Below are 8,902 nucleotides of genomic sequence, written 5' to 3' on the forward strand. Positions count from 1 at the left end.
TTTTTTTTTTTTTTTTTTCTTCAGAGGGCCAGGACAGGTGCAGGGAGCTCCATTCCCCACCCCTGAGAGTCAGAGGTGCTAATTCATGGGGGGCAGGGCTGTACAGCCCACCCAAGTGTGAGGGGGAAATCCCCCACCGCATGAGACTCCCCTCCCTCCCCCACAGCTGGGCAGACCCCAGCTCTGGGAGAGCCCAAAAGCCCCTGCAGCATGCCCCCCACCCCAGCTGGGCAGACCCCATTCTTCCCTCCTCCCCCACTGCAGTGGGGCTGGGGAGATGTTCTGTGCCGGCCTCCACCCCTGCAGCTGCCCACAGGGAGTTGATGGTGTGTGCGAGGCAGTCAATCAGGGATGGCCCCTACTCAGCTGGGCTCAGCTACCCGTGGCAATGTCCAGTAGGCTGGGAGGTGTGCAGGAAAAAGAAATACAGTACCTATAAAGCATCTCTTTTAAAAGCATGTCTGTTGGATGAGACAAACTGGGGCTTAAGAGCCTGAGACCCCCCCTGCTTTCTGGCCAGCATCTGCCTGCCTTCCCCAAATGAATTGCGAGCATGAGTTCCACTTGTTAACGGTCCAATCTATGCGCTTAGAGAAACCTGAGTAGATCTGCTTGCTTCTGCCTCAGGCTTTTTGACTGTTTATACTTAGCTTTACACTTCAAGGAAGCTTACTTGCTGTAGTAACTGGCAGAGCTTCATGGTACACTGTTAGGCCCTCCTACATACAGCTAGCCTCATAATCCCAAATCCACAATGCCAAGGAGCCATTCAAGTGATCAGAACTATACAGACCTGAGAAGCCCCTCAGGGATCTCCACACCTTTTAGTACTACACAGTATAAAAATGGCCCCAGTGTATTTACTTCCTTAATGAGGGATGGATCCCTCCCATCAATTTTATACACTAGTGTGGCTTTGCAGCTTCCCCAGTAGCTAATAGATACTCACACAAAAATGCTTAATACAAATATTACAATTCTTAGGACAGAAAAAGCCAGCATAATACATGGGATGCTATTTCTTAAAACTTTCTGGGTCCCCTACCTGCTATCCTGACTCACAGCTGATTGCCCACCCATAGGATTGCTGTTCAGTTATCAGTTTCCTACTCAATGGAAGATCTTGCTATGTGTGTCCTACACATTACCACTGCAGGAAATGAAATGAGGGTTCACTAACATCTGTAAAGTTCAGCCAAAATGCAACCTTTACATCTGGCTGAGGTGGTAAGAACTGCACCATACTAGCATGCCCAGTATTTAAGTGTCCCCATCAATACAGCATCCAAGTGCTTGTTTAATAACAGAAAGAACAATACTGTCAATCTTGGAAGCTCCCAAAAGAGTTTGCTATCCCCAGTAGGTCAAATTCACCCCAGGAATAAGTGGGAAAAACTTCAATTGCCTTCAGTGGGGAGGAGTTGCATCAGTTTACACTGGTATTAAATTCATTTTGAACAGTTTGCAGGTGGGTGACTGTGTGGCGGGTGCAGGAAGATGATTTAAGATGACAGGGAAAGGCATTTCAAACCTGTGACTCATCCTTTGTTTGAAAATACTTGTTAAGGCAAAAGCTGCCACCAGCACAGAGGCCTGCTCAGAGAAGAAGGCTGGGCAAGAATCTCTATACAAAAATTAACAGAGGAAGTTCAGTCCAAATACAAAGCTGGGAGTTGAAGCCCCAGGGAGCTAACACAAAGACGCAGAGTCTTTCACTTCTTGGCTGCCAGCTCAGACTCAGTCAGAAGTGACATAATATACCACCAAACAGCTGTCAAATGCTGATACGTGAAATGAGTTGGTAGTTCCTTGTGGACACCTATGAATACTACCCCTTCTCCAAAGAAGAGTTCATGAACACTAACACTAAACAGCCATTTACTGGAGATCAGGGAAATTAAGGACTGGAGAGGTCACATAAATTGAGTGAGAAGAGTTTCTCCAGGTGAGGAAGGGGACAGACTTCACTATCGTGGCTCATGCTGAATCCATCCCAGGAATATATGGCAGCTGTAAGTCTCTGTGGTTGTCAATCTGGCACCTTTAACCTGCCCTAAAAACAAGTCACTTAAAAAACAGAACAATTAAAAGAGAACCTGGAAGCAATAGAGAAAAATGAGCTTTCAATGCCCCCTGTAAGCCAGACCCATTCCCTGCAGCTGCCTGACAGAAGCTCCTTAGCTAAACTGCTGTGAATACAAATACAATCAAGTCAAAACCTGAAGGAAGATCATTTCTTTTAATTGTTAACAGCTTGGCTCTTGCAGACAGAGGGGAGAAAGTAGGAGGTACTTGGAGAGGTAAACAGGAAAAAAAAACGACCCAAGCATTCAAACGGTCTGTCCTCTTGATAACCCAGATGTTGGTTTAGTCATTTATTCTTGGCCTTTGCAAAGCAACTGGAGGCAGAGGTGCCTGGCTCTAGTCCGTTTACCTTTCTTCTCTGTGCTCCCCAGTGTCTGCACTAAAATAGCCCTTGATTTATGGAGAAGGAGAAGACAGTGAGAGGGAGGGAAGAGGAAAAGTGATGACCCAGGTCTGGAATTATTGATGAGATGGGAATAGGAATATAATAATGTGTGTAAATTAGCCAGCAGTGTGCTCCCAGCCACTCAATGTTCCTTGGAACATTCACCACTGTCGTAGCTAAATTCTCTTCACTGTTAAGATTCAGACATCCCCATGATGGACATAAGGGAGAGAGGGAGGCAAGCCCAGCAAGTCAGTGAGCACCTGCAGAGACCCTGCAGTCAAGCTGCTTACTCCGGAGCTCTAAATTCTCTTGGGCAAAGTAGGTTATACTGCTTGCATGAGAAGTAGCCATCACATTCTCCAACCTTGCTCTCACTTTAAAATGATCATCTCTTCCAGAACTAGTGAAAGATGCTGCAACCACAGCTGCAGAGGCTGACAGCCTAGAAATATCCACAGGACAGGTGCCTACAGCCCACAGCACAGCAAGCTCCTCTCAAACCCATAATCTGTCCCAACCTGAGATTTCAGGAACCAACTCAAGCAGGTGAAAAGTAGAGTCATCTCCCATATCTGTGGCTCCAGTTCTTAAGGCTGCCAAAAACAGGGATATCTGCACAGGTGGTTTCTGTAGTGCTGATGCTTGCCCATTATGAAATGGGTCAACACCCACCCACTGGTTTCATACTAGACTCCAGATAGCAAACAAATGGAAACTAGCAAGATGAGGAGATGCTGAGTTCAGACTGCTAGGGAAAGCTCCTGAAACCCATCACCCATTCCCCTCCATCTACTTTCCAAAGCCCATGGGGTTACACCTGTTCAAGCAGAGGAAACAGGATCATTGCAGGTTCAGATGTGTTACAGAAGTTGCTTCTGAATGTTTTCTTTCCTGTTGGCCATTCCAACTGTAGCTTTGAGGATTGTTTAAATCCAGGCATATAGCAGCATTTTCCTGAGAGCACTGACAAGGTACCTGAACCCTGAAACACAGCATCCCTTTCTACTGTTGTCTGGCCAATGCTAACAAATTTCACCACGCAGTAACAGGGACCAGGTGGAAAAATAGAAGACCCGTCATCCTTTTTGGCACAAGTCAGGATTTTTGTTCAAACCTTTAGAGATTAAAACCTGACACATTACCTTTGTGCCTTGCCAAACTCCCCACTCTAGTCCTCCAAGACAGACAGAGAATGAATAATTCTCTCCTATTACCATTTCTTATTTTTCAAAAAAGTACTAGAGTCAGTCTTGAAACTGTAAAGCTCATTCACAGCGATGCTGCAAAGTTTGGGGCAATTCCTGGAGAAAATGGCTGTATTTTTTTAAGTGTGTCCTCCCGGGGAGAACTCAAAACTTTTTCACAGCATGAATCACAGCCTAAGAAAGAGAGCATGTGTGGTGGACACCTTCCACTCTCATTCACAGTCACATTACATCCCTACACCAATTACAGCAAATGCTCACATGGAAAAGTAACACTATAAATGTTTCCTGCATTGTATTTTTAGCTGATTTTAATGCCATTGAGCAGCAGGAAATGAGGAGAGTCAGACCCACGTTATCAGCGAGCTCGTCAATGGACCACCAGCCAACGCTCTCTGCAGTACTGTCTGAGATGCGCTGCTCTGCAAGGGCCAGCTGTCCAGCAGGCCGGTCTCACAGCACCTCCACACCTACCCAAACTCCACACTGCAGAACGGTAAGGAGGAGACAAAGCACAGAATCTGTGCTCTGAACAGACGGCTCAGCAGTTCACACATAGAAAACCCTCCGCAGGAAACACACCCACTTCCACTATTCAAACTTCCCACTCACAGGAATGAAAGAGCAGCAGAAATCTTAGGGGAGAAGGCAGGGTGGGGGGAGAACACTGAACGACTGCTAGTGGGGAGGGGGCTACACTGCCAGTTCCCTGACCATTAGCCACCTTGCCAAGACAAAGGCACTGCTTATTAATGCCAGGAGATCAGTGCCATCTGCTTAAAAGCCTGAGGAGGGGGGACTCATCCTTGCTGCGGAGTGGCTCTCAAGTGCTTATCTGTTCTGTGTGGAGAGTGAGTGACATTATCTAATTGCCAGCTAATTTCCATAATTACCGACTGGCATACTTTTTATGCAGGGTTAATATCTTTGCAAACGTCTCACAACGCAACTGCTTGAGAAGTGGAGCGAGAAGCCAGGCACGGTGCTGACATGCAGGTTATTTACCAAACTGCACGGAAAGGTTTTGGGAACTGGGTTTGTCACTCTCCCCTCCCTCCTTCGCTACCTCCTCCTTTGCCTGCTAATTGCTTGGCGATGGATATTTTTAAAGTGTAATGTTCAGCTATGCCAAGTGCAGAAAGAATAATAGCATTGGATGAAGCCAGGTACACTCAGGCAGGAGCCAAGGCAGCTTCCCACACACAGCTCTGCCATAACACCCAGCCCTGTTTTGCAAGCCCTCCTGTCATTCCAGTCCCAAGTGTCTCACACAGCTCCACTGATGCAAGTCAGTCCTGACCTGCGGCACCTCAGTCAGCCCAAGCCTGGACCTCCCTACTCATAAACTGCTCATCATGCTGCACTGCAACATGGAAACCAAAACATTCATTAGTGACCTGCTATTCACCACTCATGTCACATCTGACCCCCAGCCAACCCCTTGCCTTCTCCAATGAAAAGGAAAGTGTACGAACTCATCCACTTCCCTGCTTCCAAAGGGCCCAGTCTTACTCCCATTGCAGCAAAGGCCGTTTTGGTCACTAATTTCTAAAGGAGCTGGATGGGGCCCCAATTTGCGCCCTTATCAACCTCCACCTCTGCAGTCCATGCAGGGCAGAGAGACAGGATCATTACAGCCTTGCAGCATATGTTGTCTGAAACAATCCTGTGAAATTCAAAATCAATAATTGATATTAAAAGCCAAGCTTGCCAGGGGCAGAAGGAAGGGAAACTAATAGTATTTGCTTATCCTCTTCACACTTGTCTAATTCAATGCTCTGCAATGGCCTCTGCTTGGATCATGCCTTGTATGTGCCTCCACAGAATTGGCTTCCTCTTAGACAGAAATCCCCCTGGCTGGGCCTATCCCCAGCTGAGTCCTGGCTAAAAATGAGAAAAACAAAAATAAAACCTTCAGATGAAAAATGCAGACATGAGAAGAGTGAATTGATGCTTTCACTGGGGGCAGGGGGAGGGGAAGAACACAGAACTCTCCCACTTCCAAGCCTCCTTGGCAAGGGTGCGGAGTGAGATGCTTGCACAGAAATGACAGGAAACCAGGAGGCTTTTAAAAATAAAGAGACTGAAGAAAGACAATCAAGTGGATTGGATTTTCCTCTGTTTTGAGAATGTCTGGTTCTCAGTCAGGAAGACAAGGTTCTTTGGGTAGATGTAGTATCTTTTATTAGACCAACTAAATAGTTGGAAAAATTGTTCTTTGCAAGCTTTCAGGTACAAACACCCTCTTCAGGCATAGGGAGAGTCTGCTGGTGTTTCGCATGTTCTCCTGTGTAGAACGGAAGCCAAAATGCAAAATGTGTGGCTTTTCCTTTGCAGGCTGGCAGAGTATCAGCCTGTAAGGGGCTGCCTGAGGCTGCTTGGGGGATGGTCCTGATTTGAGTAGGGGGTTGGACTAGATGACCTCCAGAAGTCTCTTCCAGCCCTAATTTTCTATGATTCTATGCTCCACATACCCCACCTGCCCGACACACTGGGGAGCTGGGAGCAGGGGGGCAGGAGTGAGGGGCACTGGGTTGGAACTGGCCATCTATGTTTATAAATGGGTCCTGGTACAAAAAGGGTTGAGAACCACTGTCATAGGTGACTAAGGAACCCACTCCTGCTCTCCTTACCTCGTCACATGAAACCCCTACATGTGCGCTGGCCTCCCTCCCTCCCCAAGGGGATTCAGCATCAGAAAATGGCAAACTCCCTTTAGCTTCCCCTCTTCCGTACACTACCCAGGTTCAGGTTCTCCATTCTTGTAAATGGCCACTGGGTCATTATTTTATTACTAATGGCATCAACACATGGTTTCCTTCCAAGACAAAGCCAAAAAAAGTCATTGCCATTCATGACTGCCACCCACAAGCACACTCTGAAACAAGGCTGGGCTTCCTTCATGCTCTTGCTCTCTAGCTGGTCAGGACTCTCTCACGCATATTCTCTCTGTCTCTCTCTCTCTTTTGGCCGTGGCCCTGATTAGACTGTCCTTTTCAAGGTACAGCAGATAGATGATATGTGTAATAACCACCTTCACCAGCCTCCCTATTCCTCTCTTAATACAGAAGAAAAAAGAGCCAGCACATATCTTTATTACTGATCCAGTCCTGGATCTCACCTGAGAAGATTCACCTGGGCTTACACTCTATGTACATGAAGATTCTGTGAACATACACACTCGGTTCATGTCAGACAGCTTAAAATACACCAGTGGCTTTGTGGAGAGAAGGCCCAATAGCAAGCATGAAACCAGGGCTGCCCAGCCTGACACTTCAAACCCATTGGGCTGGGAAGCCATCTGGCTGCTGGAAGAGTTAATATTTTATAATGAAGATAATCACCCTTCAAGCTTCTCCCCTCCTGGGACTATTACAGATTCAATTCAGAAGCGCAGTGCTTCAGATCTAGGCTGCAGGAAGGAGGGGTGGAAAAAAGCCCTGAGAGACCACGCGTCCCTTGCCTCCCCCACTACCCACCCCCTCCAGAAAGGAGGCCGGTTAGTCCAAGTGGGTGACCTTTTACCAGCCTACCTAGCCCAAGCTCAGCATGAAGGCAATTTTCAGACCATTTCTGCTCTCCAGCTTTCTTAACACAAAGAAGAAAAATCAAAACCCAGGCACAAAGGAAAAAGAAAGAGACAGAGAAAATAACCCTGCAGAGCAATCATGTCTGGGGCTGCTCTGATGGCTTTCTGTTCCTTTCCAGGACACAGAAATGACTCCCAGTGTGTTAATTACTCCCATTACCACAAACTCTCCACTAACAGGGACTAGTGCAGAGAAGGGATTGGCAGTGCCTGAGTGGTTAGTACGCTGCACTGCCATGCAGGAAAAACCAGGTCCCCTCATCTCTCTCTCTCACGTCTGCCGCTAACCAGGACTGGGAGCACTACAGAATTCAATACCTTGTCTGCTCAGGAAAGGGACAGGCAGAACAGTCCACTGAATGTGAATGTTGATTTGTACTCTAAATTCCTGTTCAGCTATGCTGAAGACTCAGCTTAGGAACTTGGAAAGGGCACCTCCCTTATTCATGCCTCAGTTTTCTCACCTTTAAAATGGGGATAATAATACCCACCTTTGAGAGGCAGCACTGAAAAACTCTTTAATACCAGTAACCCAGTTCATTTTACTGTTATTATTGTACATCCCACCTCAATTCCCCGCAGCCTCCCTCCTCTCCCAGCAGCATGCTAAACCGTTCTGTAGCACTGCCCGTTCCACAGGACTGCAAAGCCCCGTAGTACCCATGGGAGGGAAACCATTTGGCAAGGCAAGCTATAAGGGCAAGGCCATAGTACTGGTGAAACATCTCCTTTCAGATTCAGATTCCATATAATTTCACAAATATTTTGGAGCCTCTTTAAAGGAAAAGGCACTAGCACTACTACTCAAACTGTGGAGCTGTGGTGGGAGAAGTCTGCATTCATGCAGACTGGATTCCCCCAACTCTCCACTCTACTCCTTTAGGTATATATAGATCCCCTGCAATAATTCATTCTACCCCAGGTTTAATGCCTTCCACCAAAGAGTTACTAGGGAGGAAAGAGGTGAAGAAAGGACCCCTGACACCATATAAAAAAGCCAGTCTTATGATCTGCTATGCTATGGAAGAAGCCAACAGCCTATTATAACCTTTGGCATACTCTGCCAGACCAAATTCCAGCAAAAATATTTTAACATCACTGTTTTGGCTGGAAAAGGAGGGCAGGAGGGTTCTTGAAAACGGCCCAGGACTCCAAAAGCTTCTCAAACCATCAAATAAAAAGGCTGGTATTCCTGCATGGCTGGGCAGAGTTTTTAAATTGTGCTCATTCAGGCAAAGTTACAGGCAATTTATCAGCCAGGTGGAGAGTCTTGTGGGAGAGCTGCACTCTGGCCTGTCCTTGTTAGCATAGCACAGTGACCTTGTAACCTAGGGAGACTGTCCAGCTAACCATCTTCTGACTAAGCTAAGCCACCTTGGACTAAGCTGGCCAGACTCAAATAGAAATCTGCTGTCCTGTAGCAAAAGTGACCATATAACCAAGGACTGAGTGCATCAGGCAAAGGCCATTATCTAGCCCCAGGGACTCACAAAAGGAAAAAGAAATAAGGTACCTAATAAAGCATCTCTTTTAAAAGTATGTCTGTTGAATGAGACAAATTTGGGCTTAAGAGTTTGGGACCCCAACCGCTCAGCAAGCACAAAGAGTTATCTGCAAGAAGGGGTTTGCTTTTAA

The 8,902-nt window shown here is 46.8% G+C and overlaps 1 protein-coding gene across 9 annotated transcripts in view; it reads right to left on the bottom strand.

The window, feature by feature from the left end:
• Positions 1-8,902, bottom strand: part of NRXN3 (neurexin 3) — a 1,732,637-nt gene that overhangs the window by 1,653,764 nt on the left and 69,971 nt on the right. The window lies entirely within an intron of this gene.

The sequence above is a fragment of the Gavialis gangeticus genome, unplaced genomic scaffold (genome assembly GCF_001723915.1).
Source record: "Gavialis gangeticus isolate Ggan-Ray unplaced genomic scaffold, GavGan_comp1, whole genome shotgun sequence".
Taxonomy (NCBI): domain Eukaryota; kingdom Metazoa; phylum Chordata; order Crocodylia; family Gavialidae; genus Gavialis; species Gavialis gangeticus.